Source organism: Mesoplodon mirus, assembly GCF_964341445.2.
Source record: "Mesoplodon mirus genome assembly, chromosome: 4".
NCBI classification, from domain to species: domain Eukaryota; kingdom Metazoa; phylum Chordata; class Mammalia; order Artiodactyla; family Ziphiidae; genus Mesoplodon; species Mesoplodon mirus.
In genome coordinates this window covers 54,171,688-54,197,830 of record NC_138979.1, presented here as the reverse complement: position 1 = coordinate 54,197,830, position 26,143 = coordinate 54,171,688, and the positions used below count along the sequence as shown (strand labels likewise).

Here is a 26,143-nt window from a genome sequence, read left to right as displayed (position 1 = left end):
TTTAAAAAAAAAGTTCTTTTATGTAACTTAGAACTTTCTAACTTGTGTTACAATTATTTGTATGTACACCTCCTCTACTAGTTTCTTTCCAGAACAAAGATTTGCCTTGTTCATCTTGTTCTCACTGTGCTACCACAGTACCTGGCACGGATAGCCCTACATACCTGTTAGTTCCCTCCTTCTTCCCTCCTCCTCACCGGAGGCACACTTTTTCCCCTACAGTTTCGTTTTCTTTCCTCAGCATCAATGTTCCATTCCTTGCTGCTGAGTGAGAAAATGTTCATCTGTGTGTGCCTCAGGCAGTTGTGTTTTGATGAAACAACACTCACAAACTGTTGTAAAAATAAGCTAATTTACCTAAAAATGGTAATTGCATTGCAGCCTTAAGGAGCTACGAGGGAAATGAATACTGGTGAGATAGTGGGTTGTCCTGGTATGTGTGATATTTCATTTAGAATATGGATTTCAAGTGGGAACTCTATAAGGTTTGCATTCAGCAAGAACTGACTGCATTTCCAAAAGAACTACTTGTCAATCTTGTGGTCCTATTTTTAGTATCCCTGCTTCCTTTCAAACCTCTTTGGCAGATCAATTATTTGTTAGGAAGAAAAGAGGTACCGAGTGTGTTCTCATATGTAGATACCCTTAAAAATTCTAGGCAACTTTTGTGGCCTGGAGGTTGGTGTTTTGAGACTAAATTATTATCAGAATATGTAACTTTTTCTATTTAGCTGTCAGCTCCCTTCTCAAATTCTACCACCTGGGTGAAGTTCTCTCTGTCTAGAAATCTTTTCTCTTTTCTGAGTTCTGAGAATATTTATTTTCTGCACCGTCTTTTAGCTCATATCATACTGCTTTTTATTGATGGCTGGTTTTGTTTGTTTTGTGCAAGTCTTTGTCTTCCAGAATAATTTTAATTGGTCCTTGGGTTTGGTCAGTTTCAAATTTTACCCATACTCAGAGAAAACTGCAATAGTTACACTCTGTTTAAAGGATGATATATTCCAGAGGACCTACTAAAATACCTATCATACATCTATAAATATCAAGTTACAATAAACATCTTGCCCTTCCTTTGTATCCTCCTTCTCTGGTGGAGCAGTAGGGTAAACACGTTTCAGAAGTTGGGTGCCTAACTTTACAATTTTGCTCATTCAACCAACAAAAAAACACAGGGCAATGGAATCCACATTGTTGGTTATTTAGCTGTCTTTTCATGGACATTTATCTCCACCTTCAGTTTTCAGGACCCGAGAGGGCACGGACCTACTTTGTACAGCCTACAGTTCCAGCATGATGTCTTACACAGAGTAGGCACCAATAAATGTGAGAAATAATTGAATAATATATACACTCTCTTGGAGTTTCTTTGTGGGGAACATGATTAAGAATAAAGTGCTAATATCTATCTCAAAGTCTTTTCGTAAAAAAGTGGAGTATAAAGAAACACATAAAAATAAGGTATTGTTTTCACATTTTGGAAAAGCTTCTTGGCCTCTGATAGGCAGTATTACCTGATCGGAAGGACTAGCTGAAGGGAACTCCTGGAGACCAAGTATGTGAGGGGAAATGCATTCTCTTTTTCTGGTGTTTAAACAGAAGCTGTAAGAACAAAATGTTTCTAATTAAGATACTACTGATCTTTCCCTCCATTAATTCCATCTTTCTTCAAAGCTAATGGGTATATACAATGACTTCACATCAAAGACTCTTTTCTAATGGTTTAGGAGATGTGCGTTTTATGAGAACAAAGCAGAACTCACAACCCACAACAGAGCAATTTGTTGAAGTTATTTTGGAGTTGATTTACGGATCACTTTAAGAAATGGACTGGATCCTCATGTGTGCTATCTTTCTAAACCTCCTTCTCTAAGAAGTGTTTCAGCTCTCCTTCCTCTCACTCAATCCTTCCCCCATACACTTATCACTTGCAGTCTCCTCACATAGTATTATACTTACCTATTTTCTTCCCTTCCTCCTCCCATTACACCATAAGCTCCTTGAAGACAGGTATTAAAGCTTGCTCAACTTAGTATCTTATACAAGTGCCTGGTTTATGATAGGCATTCAACAAAGATCTGTTAAATGAATGGATGAATGAAAATAATGTGTCACATTTATAGAGAGTTTTAGGCTTGCAAGTACTTTCCTATGTTATTTGACTCCCATGATACTCCGAGGCAGGCAAGATACCCATTATTAGCCCTATTTACAGGTGTTAGAAAGGCTGTGTAACCTGAGGGCAAATAAGCTGCAATTTCAGGAGACACCAGGACTCCTGACTGTGGATTCCTTCTTTGGAGCCCTTTTCTGAATATTGAAGCTGTTTGTTTCCTGAGCCAAGTGCCAAAGACAAAACAAACTTACCCCCTGAATCCTTTTAACTTTCTCCCTGTTCTGCCTCCAACACTTCCCTCCTCTGTTGGTTCCTTTCACCTGTGACTTAGCCCCACTTTTTATTTAGGAGCCACATATTCCCTATATGCAGATGAAAGATTAAAAAAATGTACTTTTCTGTTGATTTTCCACTTCCTCTGCCTGGGACCTCCTGGCTGAGGTGTAGGATTGTGGAATATGTGGTGTGAGATGGGGATGATGTGTATGTGTGAGCAAAGATGTAGCTGACTGGTGTGGCCAGAGAGTGTAGCTCAGAGGACTCTCAGGGCCAGAGCCTTCAGTGATGAGGCCTTGGCCTTGAGTTCCCCTTATTCCCCCCAACGCTGCCCTTCCCCATCTCCAACATTTTTCCCCAGGGGAAATCTGACTAAAATGAACTGGTAGAGTTTGGAGAAAGATGTTGATAATGAACTCCAGCAGATGGTGATTTAAGTATTAAAGAGCGGTCAGGGAAGGGGTGAAGTGGTGAAGGTGAGGATGTGAAGTATTCAGGGCTTACTTGCTGACATTATTTGTATTTGATAATTGTATGCAATTGGACTCAACTGTATTCATTTCTCCTTTCCACACCGCCCTGAGGGTGGAAGCTAAGGAGAGGGCAAAGGAGGGAATGTCTCAATTGGCCTCTAAAATAAGCAGAGTCCTAGTAAAGTTTTACAAATCCAAGAAAAATGGAATGTCATGGGATGCTTTGAGTGACACATATGCCTACATCATCAACAAGTTAAAATGAGGATGGCAAGGGAGCTTGTTAACTTGTCTCAGCTTCACACACAATAACCAGATGATAAAGCACTGGCAACAATGACATCACATATACCCACCCCCTCACATCGAGTTTACCAGAAAAAGACACACATTTTACATGTAGAAACTTAAAAGTTACACACATAATAAGGCCTAGCATTTAATGAGTAATTAATATGTGCCAGGAGCTTTACATATATTTTACTCTTCACAGGACCCCTGTGATAATAAGAACATTATGAGTTGACAGATAAGGACCTGAGGTTCGGAGAGGTCAAGCAACTTGTCCAGAGTCACACACCTAGTAAGTGGGATTCCAGAATTCTCACCTATGTGACAGTGAAACAAATTATTTGACAGTGAGTCAAAAAACTCTTAGGCTAAACTGCCTCGCATATATCCAACTTATCTCCCCATATATCCATGGGGCAAGCACTCCCTCTTCTGCCTATATCACAATTTTTTACATTAGTGACACGTACATGGCCTGTATGCTGCATATTCCTCATATGTCCCCAGTTAGATTGTGAACTTCTGGAGGGCAGCGATCGGCTCCATGACCTCAGTCAGTTACACATAACTGCTGCTCGTCAGAAAATTTTCAACAAAGAATACCAGGATGGTGGCTATAAATGTGGAGTCTTGGAGTAAGAACAGGTACAGAAGGAAGACGGGGACAGGTGTATTCATTCGACAATTTAATGAGCACCTGGGCCAGTGTTAGGTGCTGGAGACACAGTGATGACTAGGCCAGTCAGGGTCCCTCCACTCATGAGACTTCACTGTAGAGGTCGAGGTCAAGGTCAAGATCAAAGTCATAATTTACCTGTGTTCCTCAGCAGAAAGAAGGAGTCGCAGGCCCCAGCATCTGCAGGGTTTTGACAGTCCTGCAGCACAAATTCATGAATAAAAAGCTAGAAGTAACTCAAGTGAACCGCTTTCATGGGATTGAACTTGACCGGCCAGAAGGTCTAGCTCGTGTGGGAGATAAAGAGCGCAGAGCGCTGTGGCGCGAGTCCGAGATAAAGGGGTGTGGCCGCCTAGCCTCGGCAGCCAGTTTTTCCACGCGTCGCTCCATCTGGCAGCAACAGGACGCGGGGCAGTAGGGTCTTCCACGCCCACCACGAGGAAAAGGGGGCGCGCTGGCGGGCCCCCGTACTGCTCACCGCCGTCTATGAAACGCCCCACAATTGTGCCTCATGCGGAGTCCGATCCTCGCGGACGCACCGAGCTGCCTGGCCTCTGCGCTGAAAGGTGAGGGCTGCGCGGTAACTGGGTGTTCCTAGAATCTAGGCTTCCCACCCCCATCCATTATTAAATCCCAGTCTCTTTTCCCGTTCTCCTGCAGCCTGGCCCGAACACTCCTCCACCGAGTACTCCTCCCCCACCTACTCTTGCCTCCCGCGCTAGGCCTGGGGAGCGGCGCGAGGGCTCCAGGCTGCGCGAGAGTTCCGCCCAAGTCCCGCGAGACTCGCCTGCCGCCACTGCTGCTGCTGCTGCTGCCGCCGCCTCCTACGTCTTTCCCTGTGACAAGTCGCCGCTGCTGCAGCAAAAATAAAGGACGCGGCCACCGCAGCCGCTGCCGAGCCTGGCTCGGGTCGCCGGAGCCGCGCCCCACCCCCGCCAGCTCTGGAGCTGCGTATGGTAACGCCTTCTCTTCTGTCCTCCAGGCCGCCTGTGCGTGCGCCCCGCTGGCCCGGCAAGGCCGGCCTGAGCCGTTCGGGGGCCGCCGCCGAAGGGGGCCACCGGGGTCCCGGGTGGGAGGCAGGCAGAGGCCTGAGGAAGCCCTCCCGGCGCGGTGCGGCTCCCCGGCCCCTGAGGCCTCTCGCTGCCCGGGCGGCTACAGAGCCGCGTTAGAAGACGAGCGGCTGGCCCGAGAGGGCGGAGGAACCCGCCCCTCTGGCGGCTTGCTGTATCAGTCCACGGGCCTCGGGGGTCGCGTCTCTGACCTCCCCCACTCCTTTATCGGCTAACGAGAGTCCCGCCCCCGGCCGGGGCTCGGACCGGGGGGTGGGGTGGCGGCCCGACTCTATTTCGGGATCGAGGAGAGCCGCGACCCGGGTGCCCCCCGTCACCCTCCACCTTTTGAGGGGTGGAGGTTGGGACGACGTGTCTTTCCCTTTTGCTGTGCTTTTTGGGTGGGGGAAGCTCATGATCCGGTAAACCTTTCTTCAAATCTTCTGCCTCTATAAAATAACAATTTATAAAGCTTTTGCTACTGGGAGGGGAGACGAGATGCATTGTTAAGTCTCTGGGGTGAGATGAGGAGGATGATGACTGGAGCTGTCTCAGGGAACATAGTGAAACCTTTCCTGTGATGGGTGGCAGGTTCATGGGAGACCCAGGAGGACCGGAGCTGATACGATCTCTCCCAGGAGGTTATGTAAAAGACATGCTGTGCATCCTAGAGAGCTGTGAAACACAGGGACAGAATTTTGCTTTAATTTAACAATGGTTTCTATAATGCAGTACAAAATATGGATACTCAGAATAATAGGAATACCAAATCTGAACACACTGACCCATCCTCGTAATTCCATTTCCAGAGGTAGCATTTCACGGTTAACATTTTGGTGTATTTCCTAACAGACACTTAATTTTTTCCAATAGTTTTTGGGTCATCCTTGACTGGGACTTCCCCATTCTATACATGTTGGGAAACTGATTTGTTGTATTTGAGTCACTTCTTTGACCTGCTTGATTAAAACTGGTTACTCGTTCATTAGCACTGGTTGTACGCTGTCATCACGATCTCTTTCATTGGGCCCTCTTCCAAAATGATGATTAGCTAAATGCTTTTAAAAAAAGAAAACATTAAAAATTATTGTTTACTTGGATTTAGGACATATGTGTTTTTACAGTTCTGCCTGTGGTGGCTGCTGTAAAGGAGTAGTATTTGTGGAAAGCAAATAAACTTCGATTATTATGGTGGGAAGAAACCTTTTTACTTCAAGGCTTTATAAAATTGGCTCCCATTGGTTATTTTTAGACCCGAACCATTATGTGGCATTGTTTGTTTCATAGTGCTTTTGTGATTGGGATGGGGTGGACATGTGCCTTTGATTATGTAGATTTTTATAGTGTGTGTTTATACAAGCAAAATTGAGTGTCCTTGGTACCTGTGTGCATATATATGTACACACGTGTGTATTAAGCACCTGTACGCATTCGTAAATCTTGGAAGTGAGTTAAAATGTATTGTTATATTATTTGAAGAAAGAAAGCATTAGGTAGGGCAAAGAATAGTCTTGCAATATTTCCCCCAAATCACATGACAGTTTTTTATATGGCAGAATGAGACATTTAGGGAGGTTGAAAATCTGGAGGCTTTTAAAAATAGGGTAGATTGTCATCTATCTGGGGTTGTCATTGGAATGGCCTATTAAGGCCTCTTGTAATTCTAAACTTTTATGAATTTTGCTTTCCCTAAGGTTCTTATCACTTTGCTTCTTAAATTTCTAGTCACGCTGTTTGCTCATGACACTTACCCATTCATTTGCTTGTCATGCATTCCACTCCCAATGCAGGCATCGTGGTGGTGCGTGGAGGAGAAAGCAAATGTAAACATGTCGCTTAATCTGTTTATTAATATAAACATCTGAAAATCCTATTTGATAAAAGGAATTTCAGAAGACTTGTTGATTAGGCTGGGTTAGTTCGTAGAGGATGCAAATAATAAATACAGTAGAATTCTAATGTTCCAACATTTTTTCCCAAAAAAGACGAAATTACTCAATATTTGAAATTTAAAAAAAAGACTGCATATATTGAACAGCTGATTTTTTAAAATTCAGATTTTCAGAACTTAAAATAACAGTGATGACTTTGTAGTTTAGGGTGTGGAGAGAAGTTTGTATTAGGATAAAAGCAAATTGACTTGAGAAAAAACCTTGAATTTTATGGTTGGACGACTATGTGATAATAAGTAACAAGCTTACTATAATCTATTGACAGTTTTTTATGTAAATAAAACTTTGCCTTAACAGACAAATGAAATGTTATTTTGGGCACATACTACAGATTATCACGATATTGAAAACAAAAAAAAAATTGGTCGTTTTAAAAGAAGTTTGCAAAGCCAGTAAAGTTGCAACAGCAGCAAATTTTTTTTGACTAAAAAAGGCAGAAAGTATAAAAAACAAAACGTAGGTAATTTACTTTTTAGATGCCCGATCTGGTTTTTATGATTTTAGATTGTTCTGCAGTCACTTACTAGACCCTCTAAATTAATGGGAATATTAAATTCCAGATGAGATCCCTGAGCAAGGGAATAAGACATTCGCATAAGATGATCGATTGATGGATTTTATTTATTTTTAACTTTATTTTGAAATAATGTTAGACTTACAGAAACGTTGCAAAGATAGTGCAGAGAGTTCCTATGTACCCTTCACATAGCATCCTCTACTGTTGAAGACTTACATAACAATGATCAAACGCAGGAAATTCGCATTGGTGAAATATTATTAACTAAACTACAGACTTTACATGAATGTCACCAGTTTTTCCCCAATGTATTTTTTTTTCCTCTTCCAGGATCTAATCCAGGATCCTACATTGCATTTAGTTGTTATATCTTCCTAGTCTTGTTTACAATCTGTGACAGTTCCTCTGTTTTTCCTTGTCTTTCATGACCTTGACACTTTTGATGAGTATTCGTCAGTTATTTTGTATAATATTTCTCATTTTGTGTTTGTCTGATGTTTTTCTCGTGATTAGATTGAGGTTCTGTATGTTTGCAAGAAAACTACAAAAGGGATGTGTCCTCAGTGCATCATACTAGAGGGTACATGGTGCTGATATGTCTTATTGCTAATGATATTTTAACCTTGATTGCTTTATTAAGGTGAACTCTGCTGTATTCTCCACTATAAAGTTACTATTTTTCTTTTTGTAATTGATACATATCCTAAGGGAGATACTTTGAGACTATGCAGATACACTGCTTCTCCTCAAACTTTCTCCCACTGATTTTAGCAACCATTGGTGGATCTTGTCTGCAACAGTTATTACTGTGGTATTTGCCTACTGGTGATTTTGTTATTTCCCTCGTTCCTTTTACATTTATTATTGGAATTCTTCTGTAAGAAAGAGACGTCCCTTCCTCATTTATTTGTTAAATTATTTATTTTTATAAGTATGACTTCATGGATATTTATTTTATTCTACAGATTCTACTTCAATAGTATCATTATCTTATTGCTCAGATTCTTCCAGTTTTGGCCATTAGGAGCTCTTTCGGGTTGTCCTCCACCCTTTTTTGAGCACTTCCTTATATTCTGGCACCACAGGCTATATTCCATGCTGATCTTGTATTTTTCCTTGTACCTGTCCTGAAATCAACTACTTCTCTAAGGAGATCTGGTTCCTTTTATTGGAGAACAGAATTTAAATCAAGATCTGAATGCTAGGTATGCTCACTGGGGTGTCATTGCTCCTAGGCCCTCAGAGGACAGAGCTAGGAAATATATGTATATACTAACTTGCTCACACATGCTAACACACACACACACACACACACACGCACACACACTTATTTCTGTATTTCTTTCTCTATATTTTAAAAACCATATTTGAGTTCATATTAATATCTTGTATTCCAGTCCAACACCACAAGGTTCATTCCAACCTTTTCTTTTTATTTATTTATTTAATTAATTTTTATTGGCGTATAGTTGCTTTACAATGTTGTGTTAGTTTCTGCTTTACCAGCCATTTCTTTTTTTTTTTTTTTTGTTTTTGCGGTATGCGGGCCTCTCACTGTTGTGGCCTCCCCCGTTGCGGAGCACAGGCTCCGGATGCGCAGGCCCAGCGGCCATGGCTCACGGGCCCAGCCGCTCCGCGGCATATGGGATCCTCCCAGACCGGGGCACGAACCCGTATCCCCTGCATCGGCAGGCGGACTCTCAACCACTGCGCCACCAGGGAGGCCCCTACCAGCCATTTCTTATTTGTAACTTTTTTTTCTGACAGTGAGAAACCTGCCTCTCGTTATCTATAATACTGTATACTAATTTATTTGTCCAATTTTAGAATGCACATCAAGTAGTGACCGATTGCTAACTCTTATGAGAAACATATTTACCAATGAGTGCAGTATTTGTATACATGTTTTTTTCCTTGTCTTTAGCCTTACAGTATCTAGTCAACATACTGTTTTTCAAAGTTACTTAGGTTAATTCTTTTGTTCCTCACTTCCTTTAGTGTGGTTATGTTATTCATCTGTAATGCAGTTTGTTCTCATTCTTTGTATCCTATTTTGGGTTCCTCCAGTTCTGGATGATTTTATTTATTTTGGTATATGAAACATTACTGCTACTAAACATTACATTAAAAAAACATACTCAGATAATTGTCACTCCTTATTCCTACTACCCTGTTCCCATTCCCTCCCCTCCCCCTTTTCCCCACCTGTTTTCCATGCCCTTAGGTAACCAGCTTCTTTAGTTTCTGGTTTATCCTTCCATTATCTCTTTTACACAGATGAACAGATTGTGTTTTTTTTTGTATTCCTTTTTTTCTTGCATACAGTTTTTTAAATTGAGGTACAATTCACAAAACACAAAGCTCACCCTTTTGAAGTGTACAAATCATTGTTTTTTAGTCTATTCATAAGGTTGTGCAACCATCACCACTACCTAATTTTAGAACATTTTCATTATCTGGAAATGAAACCCTGTATTCATTAGTAGTCACTTCCTATTCCCCCTTCTCCAGCCGGTAGTAACCATACTTTCTGTTTGTATGAATTTGTCTATTCTGGACATTTCATGTAAATGGAATCATGTGATATGTGGACTTTTGTGCCTGGCTTCTTTCACTTAACATAATCTTTTCTAGGTTCATCTATGTTATAGCATGTGTCAGTACTTCATTCTTTTTATGGCTGAATAATATTCCATTGTATGAATATACCACACTTTGTTCATCCATGCATCAGTTGATGGACATTTGGTTTTTCTTTTCTTTTCTTTTTTCTTTTTTGGCTATTATGAACATTCAGGTGTAAGTTTTTATGTGGACGTATGTTTTCAGTTCCCTCGGGTATATACCTAGGAGTGGAATTACTGGGTCATATGATAACTTTTTTTTTTTTTTTTTCTTTTTGCGGTATGCGGGCCTCTCACCGCTGTGGCCTCTCCCGCTGCGGAGCACAGGCTCCGGACGCGCAGGCCCAGCGGCCATGGCTCACGGGCCCAGCCGCTCCGCGGCACATGGGATCCTCCCAGACCGGGGCACGAACCCGCATCCCCTGCATCGGCAGGCGGACTCTCAACCACTGCGCCACCAGGGAGGCCCATATGATAACTTTTTGAGGAACTGCCAAACTCTTTTTCCTATTCCCTTCTTTCTTATATGAAAAGTGGCATGTTATAGATACTTTTTTGCACCTTTTTTTCAGCTTAATAGTATGTCCTGGAAATCACCCCAACAGTTCATTCTTTTGAAGAGATAGTCTTTTCATATTCTCCATTCTTTTTTTTTTTTAATTTTTAAATTTTTTATTTATTTATTTTTTGGCAGCGCCATGTGGCTTATGGGATTTTAGTTCCCTGGCCAGGAATCTAATCCAAGGTCCCAGTAGTTAGAGCTCTGAGTCCTAACCACTGGATCACCAGGGAATTCCCAGATATTCTCCATTCTTTTTTACAGCTGTATAGTACTCTACTGTGTAGATGTATCCTAAGTTATTCAGTTATTCTTCTGTATGTGAGCACTTAGGTTGTTTCCTGTATTTTGCAGTTATAAACAATTTTGCAGTAAGTGACCTGTGAATATATATTTTTGTAGTGTAAGAGATGTATCTTCAGGGTAGATTCCTGTAAGTGGGATTGCTGGGTCAAAAGTTCTGTGCATATGTAGTTTTGTTAGGTATTGCCAAATTTTCCTCCAAGAGTGTTGTACTAATTTGCGTTCCCACCAGTAATGTATGAGAGCAGCTGTTTTCACCACAACCTTACCAACAGAATGTGTTGTTGTACTTTTTAATATATATATATTTTTTGCCAGAGATGAGTGATTTAAAAAAATGCCCTGCAGTCATTTCAGTGACCGGAACCCATTGTGGAAGGGCACTTAATGCCTGCCATTGGCAGGTTCTTTTTTTTTTTTTTTTTTGGTTGCATTGGGTCTTCATTGCTGCATGCGGGCTTTCTCTTGTTGCAGCGAGCGGGGACTGCTCTTCACTGTGGAGCACGGGCTCTAGGCGTGCGGGCTTCAGTAGTTGTGGCTCTAGGGCTCTAGAGCGCAGGCTTAGTAGTTGTGGCTCACTGGCTTAGTTGCTTCGTGGCATGTGGGATCTTCCTGGACCAGGGCCCGAACCTGTGTCCTCTGCATTGGCAGGCGGATTCTTAACCACTGCGCCACCAGGGAAGTCCCGTTGGCAGGTTCTTATAGCTTGAAAATGAAATATATTGTCCACTAATACTGTACTGATAACATGTAGGTTATTTTGTGCAGGGGAAATTGACTAGAAGGCAATTTCCGATCTAGCCAGGATTGCTCATTTGAAACTTTGTGCATTTAATGGAGTTGCTGCATTGATTCATAATACCTGTGCTCTGAAATACTTGTGGAGTTTAACAAAGGATAACTGAAATTGTAAGGAGAATATTTTTTCCTCTAGAGTATGTATGAGATAGTAATTATTGGTTCACATTGTATGCTGTTTATTTTGAACAGGACATACAGTACATATTGGCAATATGGTATGGTAGTTATTTGAACAGTAATGGCTTTATCTGGAATCTGTTTTATTTCCATAAGAAAGAAGGCCAATCTTAAGGAAGAAGAAATCGAGAGTTTAAAGTTCTGGATTAGGATAATCCTATCAGATTTTAGTGGTGCCAAGAAACTAAGACAACATGAAAAACATCTCCATCTTACAAGGTAACAAGTTCTGCTCAGGGAGGCTGGAAATTTAGGTTCTTTCACCAAAAAGGACATTGTTCCAGGTGCTTGGAACACATTAATGAAAAAACAAATATTCTTGCACTGGAGGAGCTTACATTCTAGTGGTTTTCTGATGAATTGATGTTCTCAGGAAAACAGATGATGAGTGCTGATTGTGAGTAGAATCAGCAGAGGTCTGGTGTATTCTTACAGTCACCTTTGGTGGTATAAAACCCTCAAGTAACACTTTATTTTACTGGTTACAGAGCAAAGCCATGAAAAGGTTTCCACGAGATGGTAACTTATGTTGTTCACCAGTCTTTTTTCCTCTCATTTTAAGTGAGTCCTACCACTAGTAGTAGTAGAATAATAATAATAGTAACAATAGAATAATAGTGTAGTATAGCTTTTTTCTCATCTGGGGTTCCATGAGAGAGCTAAACCCTAATGTTCTAGGACATTTGAGCATTAATTGTATGTGAAGAATAAACTTCTCTCCAGTGCACCTAGAATGGCGCTAGTTATCTACTGTCCTTGGGATAGTTGAGAAAAGATCCGCTCCAATATTCATTTCAAGTTCTATGGTTCAGGTGATGAACCCAGTTGAGAAAGGTCATAGTCATTATAGTGAATTAGATATTTTGTTTGTTTGTTTTTCTAACTTATTACCACTTACTAGTAGACTGATGTTGGATAAGTTTTTATCTCTTAGCCTATTTTCTGATCTATAAAATGGGAATGATGATAGTTGCTACCTCATAGGGCTCATGTGAAGATTAAACAGAAAAGTTTTTCCCATCTACATTTATCCATTTCTGTGGCTTTAAGAACTATCTAAATGTTGATTGACTTCCACATTTATATCTTCAGCCCTGACCCCTTTCCTGAGGTACAGTGTCATAATTCGTCTGCTTATTCCACATCTCATTTGGCTGTCTAAAAAGCTTCTCAAACTAAATTTGCACAACACAGAAGTTGTGATTCCTGTCCTCACCATTTCTTCCCAATGTGCCCTTAGTAAATGGCAGGACCATTTACCTAGTCACTCAGGCCAAAAGCCTAGGTGTCACATGTGATTCTTTTCTTTTTTTTATACCCTATAATCAGCCCAACAGCAAATCCTCTTGGTTCTGTCTTTTGAATATATTTCTAATCTGATCAGATATCATCATCTCTACCTTATTACTCTGGTCTAAACCACCATCATGTCCTGGTTAGATAATTACAAGAGTCTCTTAACTGTTTTCCCTGTTTTCTCACTTGACCTCCTACAGTCTATTCTGCGTTTCACAGCTAGAATGATCTTTTTAACTGTTCATCAGATAAGCCACTCCTCTATTTAATACTTTATAATGACTTCCTTTTATAATTAAAATAACAGCCAGATTCCTGGCCATGGCCTGTAAAGTCCTCCATGATGTAGTCCCTGTCTCCTCTCTGTTCACTCCACTTCTGCTACACTGAACTTCACTATGTTCTTTGATCATGCCAGGTGCATTCCCAGGGCTTAATACTTGTTCTTGCTCTGTTCTTCCCTCAGGTCTTTGTACTGCTTGCTCCCTCACGTCATTCAAGTGTCTGCTTAAAAAGGGGTTCAGGGAGTCTGCCTCTTTAGAGATCTCCAATGAGCACACTATACAAACTAGTGAACACCTTGCCCCTAATTTCTCCTTGTCTCTCTTGCTTAATTTTTTTATAGTATGCTTTCTGAAATTTAATGATTTATTTGTCTACTTGTTTATTACTTGTCTTCCTCACTGGAATGTAAACTCTGTGAGAACAGGTACTTTATAACCTGTTCATTCCAGTGCCTAGAAAAGTCCCTGACACATAGTAAGCCAGAGATGCAGCTCTAGGTAGTTGTCTGTGGAGTGAAATTATCTCTAAATTAGATTAAGTGATTCTACCTTTTTAAGATTTTAAGCCAAGGAAGAACTATTAAATCAGTTAAGCAATGCTGTGAATTTTTTGCATTAGACACTCATAGGTGGAGTGTTAAGATTTAGAATTGATAACATTATCAGGAGCATATATTGTTCAAATATGTGCTAAGTAATATTTAAAAAATAAGCGTGGAGTGTAGCTCTTGTGTTTGTTGCAGTGTTTAACATACTTTGGTTGTCCTCTAATTATAATGTTATTGATGTTAATGTAATAATAATATTTCCTCTTGCTCTGGCAAGCTATTTTTCCTCACTCTAAACTCTTGATTTAAAGTCTCTGTTGATCTTGATTTTTTTTTGGGGGGGGATACATTATTATCCAAGCTTTTTTTTTTTAAACTTAATATAGTAGCATTTATAGAAGCCCTTTTAAATTTTGCCATTTTAGAAGACCTTTCCTGTTAGTCACTATACAAAACTGTTCATGGGAAGTTTTATGTGATACCATTCAAATAAACAGCTTTGCTAACTGATAGTACTAGAAATCTAGGATAACCTAGGAATATTATATTATCTAGGTGTTAATATAATTTAAAAGCATGTGGGGGCCAGTATCTTTTATATAAAGTATCATTGAACTTTCTTATACAACTATACATCCAGTGATGTATTGATACATTGAAATTTTATCAGTAATATGGTCATAGTTTGACTTCTTAAAATTGCTCATTCTTTTAAAAAGAAGGAATGATGACAAATGATGGTAAGATTTATGTAATTTAGTGAAGGTGGTGTGGTGGAGTGGCCAGATGCACAAATAAAGTAATAATACTCGGTAACACTTACTGAGCATTTATTGTGCACCAGGCACTATTCTAAGAACTTTATTGTATAAATAATATTAAATCTGGTTGAACTGTTTATTATTTAAGCCACGTTTATTTTGTAGATAGGAAATTGAAGCACAGAAAGGTTAAGTAAGTTGCCCAGAATCGCATAGCTAGTAAGTGGTGGAGCCTGGATTAGAATTCAGAAACAAAGGCAGGTGTTGGTGGAAACTGTGGGAGGCAGAGCATGGAAACGGCCAGCCTCAGTGTGATGGTTTTGTCTGATCTAAAATCCCATCCAAATAATGTCGTTTGGGCAGGACCATTCTACATAGGTGTTCAGAAACTCATGTTGGCAGTGAGACAGACTTTTAGGTGTCGCATGTTGCTTTGACTTCTTAAAGAATGTTCCTAGTTTTCTTCTGCCAAAGAAGGGTTATAAATGTTAGAAGAGAAACACAATTGGAATAAGGATTGAACTTTGCTATAGAAAGGTGAATATTAGTGAATCTTTATACCCTGAGATAAGTTTTTCTTGGTAGACCTTGAAACAATGATATTAAGTAGCAAGTTTAGTCTGCAAACTGTCTAGAGTGCAAACAAGTAATGAAATAATAATGCCTTATATTTGTATATAGCCTTTCATTTTCAAAGTAGTTTGGTAAACATTTTCCCAATTTATCTTCATAACACCTCTGTGGGATAGGCAGGGTAGATATTCTGCCATTTGATAAGCTTCCACAGAGGAGAGAGGTAGCTGCCTAATAAACAAGCCCTTGAATAACCTCTAGTTGCTAGACTCTCTTTTATGAAGGTTCTATTCATAAAGGAAGTTGCTATTCCTTTGCAAAACTGCCAGAGTGTAAGTGGTGGACTTCTGCATTGTATGGTGTTATGGGCTTGATCTCTTAAATTAGTGATTGGAAAGTTGCTTAATCTGGAGGCAGAAGATACTTGGCATGATGAAAGGGCAAAGATGGCCTGTTGTAATTGGCATGTTTTTAGTGTTTGTTATTCTTAAAGCCTAGGAGTTTTTGAGAAATATAATTTAGATTAAAAATATAAAATTTAAGATTAAAATATAAATTAAAAATATAATTACAATACTGTTTTGGTATTTTTTAAACCAATATTTTTCACTAAGACCTTGTACAGTTAGGCTGTAGTAATATTGATGCTGTTTTGATTGCATTGTAGATTAGCATGGGGTGGGGCACTTTGCTTTTTTAAAGTCAAAAAGAGAGTTTGGTAGCTTCTGAAAAGACTCATGTAATGTGTGGCAGTAGGGAAATGCTGATAAAAGTTTAGTATGTCACCTGTTTCCTCTGTTCATTTTGAAACTATTCTGAATTGCTTTGGTTAATTTAAATTAGTCTGAGATCTGAAGAGGAATTTTTCAAAACTCTTTAAAGATATGCTGTATAAGGGAATAAAGTCAGATGCAAATTCACAGAATCATTTCACTTTAAAGTAATTCATGATTGACAAAATGTGACTTGTTTTGCAAAAATCTAAAGAATTGCTGAATGTTTTGTATTTTTAAGTTGTAGCTTTCAGTTCTCAGTGATATTCTCCCTTTTCCATGGTGCTCTCTTGTAACTGCCTCCTTATAACCACCCTCTCCCTCTTGGTCTGCCTTCTGTTGGTTTGGCTCTTTATTTCAGAGTAGGAAGGCAGGAAAGAGTTCTTGTACACAAGATAAAACTAGTCCTGTTTGGAGCTCAGTGAGCTGGAGCACTTATGCAATATGTCTGCTGACGATAAACTCCAGAAGTACCATAAGCCCACGGGAGTAGAAAGATAGCGATGACTCTGCAATATTGTCTGCAGCTTAAATAGAAATTTTAAAAAATCATAATTAAACTATATTTTTTTCATGGAAAGCCATAAATTGGCTAGAGATTGTTAACAGACTTGTAAATAAGAGTTAATTACATAGGAGAGTTTAGCATGTAGAGTATTAGTGAAATTCTTGTCAAATGATTTCTTTTAGTACTTTATAAACATGATTTGTTCATAGTAAATTTAAATTCACTTATGCTTGACTGTGCATTAATCTATTATGGGAATATGTAGAGGCTATTTGCAGTCCGAGGTAGGTAATTCAATTCCCAGACAGTGTTTTTTTTTTTTAAATCTTTTTATTACAAAGTATTTTAAACATATATTAATATAAAAGTAGAAAGAATAGTTTAAACAGCTCCTATGTACCCATCATTGAGCCTCCAGAATTATTATAGACAGTATTATTTTCTCTATATTTCTATCCACCCCTACCCCACTCCCAACTCTGGACTTTTTTGAACCATATCCCAGACATATTTAATTTGTAAATTTCAGGTATTTCAGTATGGATCTTTAAAAGATAGTCTCGGGCCTCCCTGGTGGCGCAGTGGTTGAGAGTCCGCCTGCCGATGCAGGGGATACGGGTTCGTGCCCCGGTCTGGGAGGATCCCATATGCCGCGGAGCGGCTGGGCCCGTGAGCCATGGCCGCTGGGCCTGCGCGTCCGGAGCCTGTGCTCCGCAACGGGAGAGGCCACAGCAGTGAGAGGCCCGCGTACCGCAAAAAAAAAAAAAAAAAAAAAAAAAAAAAAAAAAAAAAAAGATAGTCTCTCTTTTTTATAAAATAAGCATAATACCATTATCTTACCAAAAAAAATTTATAGCAAGTTCTTAATATCAAATATGTAATCAGGTTTCATATTTTTCTGGTTGTTTTATACACACACAGTTTGCTTGAAGTGGGATCCAAATAAGGTCCATACTTTACAATTGTTTGTCTTGTATATTAAATCATTTTTAATCTTTAGACTCTCCTTCCATCTTTCTTTTTTTTTCTTCTTAAAATTTTTTGCTAAAAGAAACCAGGTTTTTGAGAAGTTTCCCATAGTCTCATTTTGCTGATTGCATCTCTGTACTGTAATGTCATTTAACATGTTCTGTCTCCTGAATTTCCTGTAGTAAGTTGATAGATTCGTCAGATTTTTTTTTTTCTTTTGTTAAGAGTACTTCATAGGAGGAATTTGTGTTTCCATCAGGAGGTATGTAAGGTCTTGTCATCTCTCTTTGTGATGTTTGCAGCTATTGATGATCATTGCTTTGATTTCCTAATTCATCAGGGATTGCAAAATAGTGAAATCCTATTGTTCATGTATTAGATGGTGTTTTTTAGGATAGTTCTTCAACAGTGTAAATTGTATATTTAGGGCCTTGTATTTATATCAGAACTGGTTCTGGGACGATTTGACAGTGTTCTGTAGTGAATTCCTTTAAAAAGGGAAGAGCACAAGTTTTTAGTATTGAAAATTCAGAAAAAACTTGGGAATATTGAATAACTAGAGTTTGTTTAAAGGACATTTGGCCAATAAATAGCTGAACATCTCATCATGAGATAACAGCTTGTCAGCTAGCATATGTAGCTGGTCATTGGTGTTTGTCCTTTTACGGTCAGTATTCATATTCAGAAATTTCAAAAAGTAATTTGTACAAGGCAGCAGTTATTAGTTTTTTGAGTCAGATTTCTCAGCGTGAATTTGAGAACAGGCTTTGTGTGTGAATCAGATTTAAGAAATATTAAGCTTATGTAACATAGCGTATTTTGTATTAAAAGTTGTTAAAGAACTAGAGCAGCAGCGTTTCCCAATGTAGCGCCTTGACAAAAGCGTTTTGGGGTCAAATAAACTTGGTAAACAATGTACACTTCTTCCTCTCTTGGAACGTAATATAGTACATACTAGCATGTAAAAGACCTACAGTAAAGGAACCTGTTTAACATTAACTCAGCATTTTCCAAATTTATTTGATCACTGAACCTTCTCCCTCTTCCCCCATAACATCTTGAAGAACTAGTGGAACAAATTTTCTAGTGAAACACATTTTGGGAAATGTTGGATTAGAGGGTTTGAACAGAGAATAAAGAAAAATGTCCAATGATGATGAGTGTGTATGACTTCACTACAATGATGTGGAGAAATTTTTGATAAGCAAATAATAAGAAGACATTTTTTTCAATGAGAAAAAAAGTAAGAGGCAAATGTTGGTTGTTTGTTTTATCTTAGCCTGTAAGCATTATACTTTTAGAGAAGCAATGTTAGAAAAAGACTTCAGTCACATATAACATTAACTGTATGCTAGGCACTGTTTTCAGTCCTTTATATATAATTTGTAATTTGTTTAATCTTCACAACAAACTTATCCAGTAGGTGCACTGTTGTTATCCCAATTTTGAAGATAAGGAAATTGAGGCACAGAGAGATTAAGTAAATAGTTCAGGGTTACACTGCAGTGTTGGTGATACAGCAGAGCCAGAACCTGGACCTAGGCACCTGGCTCCAGAGTCCTGTGCATAGCTACTACTCAACACTGCAAGATGTGGCAGATGGAGATCATGAAATATAAATTAGGTTAAGAGGGGATATAAAGTCTGTTTGGAAGGACCATACATATTTTCTTTAACTTTCAGGCAGTCAGGGCCTATGGGCAGAATGTGGAGAGCTGACTATATCCCAGTGAAGATAGAAAACATGGAGACCTGGGAAGTGTTCTCAGTAAAAAAGGTATACCTCTTGAAGACATAAATTAGTTGTGAGTAGAAGGCCGAATTAAGAGGACACTGTTAATACCAGAATTTCAGATGTAGAAGGGAATTGGAGCGTACTTTATAAGACCCCCTCATTTTATATGTGAGGTCTGAGGTTACATAGTTTGTTCATGTGCTTATAGTAGTACTCAGCTCACAGGAGTGTATTTCATGAAAACACTTTCATGTAGATTCTTGTTTGATCCTCTAAACAATCCTGGAAGGTAGGTAGGTTCTGTATTTTCCACAACAAAGCTGGTTCTTGAATTTAGATATTCTGCATCCTAAAGGCTATAATTTCCTAGACTGTTTCAGTTTCCTATACTGCCTCAGTTCTTAATGAATAACATATATTAAAGAAGACTAGTGCGTGCTTTTGAAATGAGATGAGGACTTGGGTCAGAAAGAAAAGCTGCATTTTAACAAATGGAAATGACTCCCTCCTAAGTGTAAAAAGTAATATATGCTGTTGTAAAAAGTAATTTTTAGATGGTATAGGGAAATATAAAGAAAAAAGTGAAAACTATCTCACCACACAGAGTAACTGCCATTAATTCTCATGTGTAGTTCTCCACATTTTTTCTAGATCTTTTATATATATTCAGAGAATTGTTTCAAAATTATATATGTATTGTTTTATAACCTAAAATACTGTATTCTTAGAATATTCATAGGCATTTGGTCTTTTGCCTCTACCATAGTAAAAAGGTACATGTGGCGACAGCAGGCATCAAATGGTAACATCCTGGGCCAACTGAGATGTATAGTCCCCTCCCCAGTACACACACTTTAATAGCTGATCTGTTAGTAACAGTTAGGGTGAATAGATTAAAAAACCTGTTTTGGGTTAGGTTAGTTTAAGGAGGCAGTGAGCACAGCAGTCACCTCTTATCCATGGTTTCGCTTTTTTTTAAAAAATGGGGTATAGTTGTTTTACAATGTTGTGTTAGTTTATACCGTACAGCAAAGTGAATCAGCCATATGTATACATATATCCCCTCTTTTTTGGATTTCCTTCCCATTTAGGTCACCACAGAGCACTAAGTAGAGTTTCCTGTGCTATACAGCAGGTTCTCATTAGTTATCTATTTTATACATATTAGTGTATATATGTCAATCCCAATCTCCCAATTCATCCCACTCCCCTTTCCCCCTTGGTGTCCATATGTTTGTTCTGTACGTCTGTGTCTCTATTTCTGCCTTTCAAACAGGTTCATCTGTACCATTTTTCTAGATTCCACATATATGCATTAAAATACGATATTTATTTTTCTCTTTCTGACTTGCTTCACTCTGTATGACAGTCTCTAGGTCCATCCAAATCTACCCACTGTCAACCATGGTCCGAAAATATTAAATGGAAAATTTCAGCAATAAACAATTCATAATTTTTAAATTGCTCGCCATTCTGAATAACCTGATTAAATTTCCTGTGGTCCTGCTCCATCCCGTCTGGGATGTGAATCATCCCTTTGTACTGTGCTTGTGTTCAAGTAACCCTTGTTTTACTCAGTAATGGCCCCAAAGTGCAAGAGTAGTGATGATGGCAATTTGGATATGCCAGAGAAGCAGGTAAGTGCTTCCTTTAAGTGAAAAAGTTAAAGTTCTCAACTTCATAAGGAAAGACAAAAATCTGTGCTGAGGTTCCTAAACTCTATGATAAGAATGAATCTTCTATCTGTGAAATTGTGAAGAAGGAAATAGGAGTTTGTACTAGTTTTGCTGATGCACTTCAGACTGCAGAAGTTATGGCCATAGTGAAGAAGTGCTTAGTTAAGATGGGAAAGGCATTAAACTTGTACTGTAAGATATTTTGAGAGAGCGAAGGACTATATTCACATAACTTTTATTACAGTATATTGTTATGTATACTGTTTCATTACAGTATATTGTTACATTGATCTATTTTATTATTATTGTTAATCTTTTACTATGCCTAATTTATACATTAAACTTTATAATAGGTATGTATGTGTAGGAAAAACGTAATATATTTGTATTTGGTACTGTCCTCAGTTTCAGGTATCCACTGGGGGTCTTGGAACATTTTCCCTGTGGATAAGGGGGGACTGCTGTAGTGTAAAGCTTTATTTTATTGTTTTTTTTCTGTAGAATTTGGGATTATTGATTGTTTTGTAGTTTGATAGGGTAAAAAACTCTTTTCAAACTATACTGGATTAAAAGACAAGTAACTCAGATCTCTTTAAGTAAACATTAAAAAGAATAAAGTATGGGACTTACCTGGTGGCACAGTGGTTAAGAATCCGCCTGCCAGTGCAGGGGACACGGGTTGGAGCCCTGGTCCGGGAGGATCCCATATGCCACGGAGCAACTAAGCCCATGCGCCACAACTACTGAGCCTGTGCTCTAGAGCCTGCGAGCCACAACTACTGAGCCCGTGTGCCACAGCCACTGAAGCCCGCGCGCCTAGAGCCCGTGCTCCACAACAAGAGAAGCCACTGTGATGAGAAGCCTGTGCAACGCAAGGAAGAATAGCCTCCGCTTGCTGCAACTAGAGAAGCCCACGCGCAGCCACACAGCCAAAAATAAATTAAAAAAAAAAAAAGAATAAAGTATGGTTCTTTTGAACAATCTTATATGGGCTTTTTTAGTGAGTTTATGTGCGTGCGTGCATGCTTCTGTATGTAACCACCTCTGATTATCAATACTGTTGCAGTGGTGGGAGGGGAAAGGAGCCTGTTGTGTTGGGTTGTGGAAGGGCTTTTTGTACTTGAAGTTGGTTCTTTAGCTAATCTTGCTTTCTCTTTTCTTGACTACATCTAGTAATTTGCTTTGTTAATCATTCTCTTTGCCCAAGCAGATTTTTGGCGTGATCTTATTTTCAAAATGTTTTTCTTTTTGAGGATTGGATTATATTTTATTTATGTCTCTCAATATTTCCTTGTTGGTTTTAAATTGATGGTAAGGCTTATGATTTTAGCTATGCTAGTTTGTTTGCTTTTCCATATAAAGTTTAAAGTAAGTTCATCTGTAGTTGCAAAAAATCTTGCTGTGATTTTGATAGTTATTGTATTAAACCTGTAGATCATTTTGGGGGAGAAATGACAATTTTATATTTAGTCCTCCAATCTAGGAACATGGCATATCCTTATTTAGAGCTCCTTTGATTTCTTTCATCTGTGATTTGCAATTTTTAGCATATAGACCCTGTACATGTTTTGTTAGTCTTGCATCTATGTATTTTATTTGAAAAAATGTTTAAAAACCTTTTAATCAAAGTATCATATATCTTCATAGAAGTGTACATATAGTAAATGTATAGCTTGATTAGTTTCACAGAGATGAAATTATTTTCAAATTCTGCTATTTTCTGTTAAGAGATATTCAGAGGGAGGTAGGATTCAAGATGAAGGAATAAGAAAAGCTTTCCATTTCCTCCTTTGTCAGGTCTTCATAGTGTGACTTCACTGTTTTGTTTAAAGGTGAATTCTCAAAGAACATAGTCAAAGATAGTTAAGCTCATTTCCAAATCAGTTTTGCCATTTAGGTTTTTTCTGCTTTAATTTACCTCCAGTCATGTTACAATAGAGATTAGCTTAGATATTTTCCTATATTTTCTGATATAGGAATTCATAACTGTTTTGAAACAATGAAGAATGTGGGTTGAAGATTTAAGAGATGAAGAGGTCTGCCTTCTCATTTTTGTTGAACTCAGCTATTCCCGGCCCATTAGCTTCCTTCTGTGTAGTTTGTACAGAGCACAAGCTTAAGTAAACTTGTCATCTTGCTGTCTGGGTTTTATCTTCCTTCTAAGAAGGGTAGGCAACTTAGGGAGCAATAATCCATCCCCTGCCCTGGTCCTTTTTGAGTAAGATTCATAATTCTAACTCTGAGTTTATAGAGATGATATCACTATAATTACTTAATTATGTTGCAAGGAAATTAAAAGTGATATTTGATTAACACAGATACTCCTAGGAATAAATGAACCTATTAGGTATGCTCCAACAGGAAGGACATAGTTAATAATAGAAAAACCATACTTATTATTTAACTCCTCTGTATATTTTTATTGTAAAAGATAATCTTTTTTTCTTTCCTCATTTTTATCACTGGAGCTCAGCTGTGCCTGATTCAGCTGTTTCTGCACACTTCTCCAAACTTTTATTTTGAAAATGTCTCAAATCTATAGAAAAGTTGAAGAACAGTACAATAAGCACCCATGTCCTTTTCACTTAGTTTCACAGATTGTAACATTTTGCTGCAGTTGCTTTTTTTTCTTTCCTCTAAACACACACGCATACACGTGTTGTTTTAAGTGAGAGTAAGTTGTAGTCACCAAGATACTCCCTCACCCCCTCAAAAAAAAAATTTCAGGTGCGCATCTCCTATAAATGACATTCTCCATTGTAACCACAACACCTGTATCCGAGCTAAGGAAGATAACTTGAATTCATTATCTAGTATGCGGTGTCTGTATTTAAATTGTTCTTTTTGTCTCCCACATATCTTCTATAACTTTTTTTTTTCTGATCCACAATCCAGTCATACTCACATATTGCTTTTGGTTTTTAAGTCACTTTAGTCTCTTAATCTAGAACAATTCCCTGCCTACCTCCCCTCTTTTTCAATGATACTAATTTTATTGAAGAATCTAGGCTGTTTGTCTTACATAATGTACTACAATGTGAATTTGCTGATTGTTTCTTTAAGATTATATATTCAAGTTAAACATGAATTGGATGAACACTGTTTAGGTGGTGTGTGCTTTTTGCATCACCTCATGAGGCACCTAATGCCATTTTTTTCCATTATAGGTAATGCTAAGTTTGATTACTGATTTAAAGTGGTGGCTGTTACCAGGTCACTTTATAAATGCACATTTTTCCCCCTTTGTAACTAGTAATTAATCTAGGGAGTGTGGTATTTTGAGATTGTGTGAAAATCCTCTCTCCCACAACCTTTTCGCAATGGTTTTAGCATCCATGGGAAGGCTATCCTTGCCGGGATAATTATTTTCCTTTCTTTAATAAAAAAATATTCTTAAGCAATATATGCACATGGATAGAAACCCACATGGTATAAAAGGGGGTTACAGCAAAATGTATATCTCCCTTTCATTCCGTTCTCTCCACTTTTCTAGTTTTTCCCAGAGTTAACAGTTTCTTGTGTATCCTTTCCAAGATTCTAAACCTCTCTAATCATGCATTCATATATATTCTCTCTTTTTCCTTTTTATTCAAATGTTAGCATACTGCAGACTTTTCTACATCTTTTTTTTTTGTGGTAAAATATAGATAGCATATTTAACATTTAAATCATTTGTAAAGTGTACAATTCAGTGACATTTGAATGCATTCAGTGTCGTATAACCATCATTACTGTCTATATCCAAAGCTTTTCCAGCATCCCCAACAAAAACTCTGTACCCATTAAACAATAATTCCCTCTTCCCCTCTTCCCCCAGCTCCTGGTAATCTCTAGTCTGCTTTCTCTATGAATTTGCCTATTTTTGGTTCCCCATGTAAGGGGAATCGTACAATATTTGTCCTGCCCTGTCTCGCTTATTTCGCTAAATTTAATACTTTCAAGGTCCATCCAAGTTGGAACATATATCAAAATTTCATTCCTTTTTATGGCCGAGTAATACTCAATTGTATGTATGCACCACATTTTGTTTACCTATTCATCTCTTGATAGACACGAGTTGTTTCTGCCTTTGGGCTATTGTGAATAATGATGCTGTGAACATCGATGTACAAGTATCTGTTCGAGTCCCTGCTTTCAGTTCCTTTGGATATATAACCAGGAGTAGAATTATTTGGTCTATATCTTAATGTATTATTAACTTAATAAATCATGGTTATCATTTCAGTTCAACACATTCCAGATAGTTATAGATATTCCTTGTTCATTTTAATGATTGCCTTGAATCTCAGTGTATGTGTATTATTTATTTAACCAGTTTCTTATTGGTGAATTTCAGATTGTTTCCCCTTTTTGTTTTTTCCTTTTTGCTATTCTAAAAAAGGCTGCGATGAATAAGATATTTCTTAGTTTAAGCAGTACCTTATTCTTGATTAAAATTGCAATGTGAAAATGTTGATTGAGGCTAGTCTCACTGAGCATACCTTCTGAATATCCTTAAAATTCATCTCCTCACAAACCCAGTACATTATAGCTCTTTTATTTTAGGTCCTCAAATATTAACTTTTGGGGTATTTCTTGTGTCCTGGGCATTCTTTTCTTCTCTTCATTCACTTAGTATTATCCATAGCTCCTGCTGGGTAACTTTGTTATGCAGTGTTATCATACTGTATTGCAATTGCTTACACATCCTTCTCCTCATCTGGGTTCTGAGTCCTTTAGGCACACTGTGCTTTGTGTGTGATAGACTTTCCTACTATGGATACATTTTGCACATTCTTGTCAAGTTTCCAGTAGTAATAAATTAGAATACCTTTGTTAAAATTAACATATAGTTACAGAAGAAAAAATTTTTTTAATGTGCAAATAGAGCTGAACCTATAGTTCATCAGTGAATGTGCTAGGGGTACAGCCCTTTGTTTTTTAGTTTTGTTTGTGTTTTGGGCTTTTTGTTTTGTTTTTTTAATGAAAAGATAAAAAGGTTACTTTGAAGCCAGTTAGTATTTGGTACTGTTATGTCTCTCCCTGCCTGCCCCCTGTTTCGTTTGACACCATTACATCTTTCTAATAGTTGCTTAAGTTTTATTTTTTTCTCCTCAAAATCATATTCACATACTGATACTCTGAGATTGTGTGAGGAGATAGCCATAATACCTGCTTCCTACATTTTTGCTATTTCTTCATTCTTTATTTTAGGGAGCCTCACAAG

The 26,143-nt window shown here is 38.2% G+C and overlaps 1 protein-coding gene across 1 annotated transcript in view; it reads left to right on the top strand.

Annotated features, from left to right (window-relative positions):
• Window positions 1–3,229: 3,229 nt before the first annotated feature.
• The window catches only part of HERC1 (HECT and RLD domain containing E3 ubiquitin protein ligase family member 1), a 213,134-nt gene continuing 190,220 nt past the window's right edge, over window positions 3,230–26,143 (top strand). Inside the window, exon 1 of the mRNA XM_082617315.1 lies at window positions 3,230–4,788. The gene's annotated coding sequence lies outside the window, so the exon portion shown is untranslated. The remainder of the gene's footprint in view (window positions 4,789–26,143) is intronic.